The sequence below is a fragment of the Poecilia latipinna genome, unplaced genomic scaffold, assembly GCF_001443285.1.
Source record: "Poecilia latipinna isolate Pla-1442-1.1 unplaced genomic scaffold, P_latipinna-1.0 Scaffold45, whole genome shotgun sequence".
Classification (NCBI taxonomy): Eukaryota; Metazoa; Chordata; class Actinopteri; order Cyprinodontiformes; family Poeciliidae; genus Poecilia; species Poecilia latipinna.
In genome coordinates, this window is record NW_015112661.1 from 277,008 (window position 1) to 278,255 (window position 1,248).

Consider the following 1,248-nt stretch of genomic DNA (forward strand, 5'->3'; position numbering starts at 1 on the left):
GAATTTCTTCTTTTCTTTAAATGATTCATCTTTGCAGATTATTTTAGTTTAGATCACATGTGTCAAACTCAAGGCCCGCGGGCCACATGTGGCCCACCATGTCATTTTATGTGGCCCGCCCCAGCATTTTATAGGCCGATGATTGACTTAAAATAGGTTTTGAGCACAAATTGACTACAAACTACATCTCCCACAATGCATTCCGATTTTTACCAGCCAACATTACGGCTTCCCGCCACTAGAGAGGCGCAGAGTCACCTCAAGCTGCTTATTGATTTTCCCAGCGAATAAAACTGAGACGTCGACAAGCTAGCATCCGAGAAAAGAAAAATCGATTTACAAGTAAGACTGTGAATGAAAATGTGTGTGAGTTGGTGTCAGGGCGGCAGGTCGCACTAGATGTCATCTTGACTGACAACATAAAAAAAATAAAAATAAAAATAAAAAATCCGTCATGTACTGCTTTTATTCGTGAAATTACAATCATATTAACATTGGCTATTTAGTCGCATATTATGCAGTTTAGTTAACATTCACCGTGAATCCAGATCCCACTACAGATTAAGCAGATAAATGTATCCACATTTAAGCGACTTCACATTTCTAAGTCTTCACAGTGGCGGAGCCGCGTCCGCAGTGGTTGAACAGCGGACTGCGCATGTTACAGTCTAATTAACTTTTGCATCATCATTTATTTCCTCCAGATAAACTACCGGCTCCTCAAATGGATTAACACAATGTTGCATTCTCTTTAGTTTTCTCTGGTCTGTAATGAAGACTTGAACTTTCAACCAAAAGTGTGTAATGTGAATTGATTTTACTTTTTAGCCAAGACTCTGTAGAACCATTTGTCTCTGCTAATGACATCTGCAATATATTGTTTGATCCCAGGCTTAGTTTATGGACTGAACAGACACCATTATACAGTTTGAAGTGTTGATTTTATTTTTGAACCATTTTTTAATTTTGAAGTGTTGATTTTATTTTTGAACCATTTTTTTAATTGTATAGTGTTGATGTTATTTTTGAAACCTTATTTATTTTGAAGTGTTGATTTTTATTTTTGAACCCTTATTTGTTTTGAAGTGTTGATTGTATTTCACAGATATTTTTTAATTTAATGTGTTAATTTTATTTTTGAACCATCTTTTATTTGTAAGTATTGATTTTATTTTTTAGCCATTTAGCCAATTCTCTGTAGAACCATTTGTCTCTGCTAATGACATCTTCAATATATTGTTTGATCCC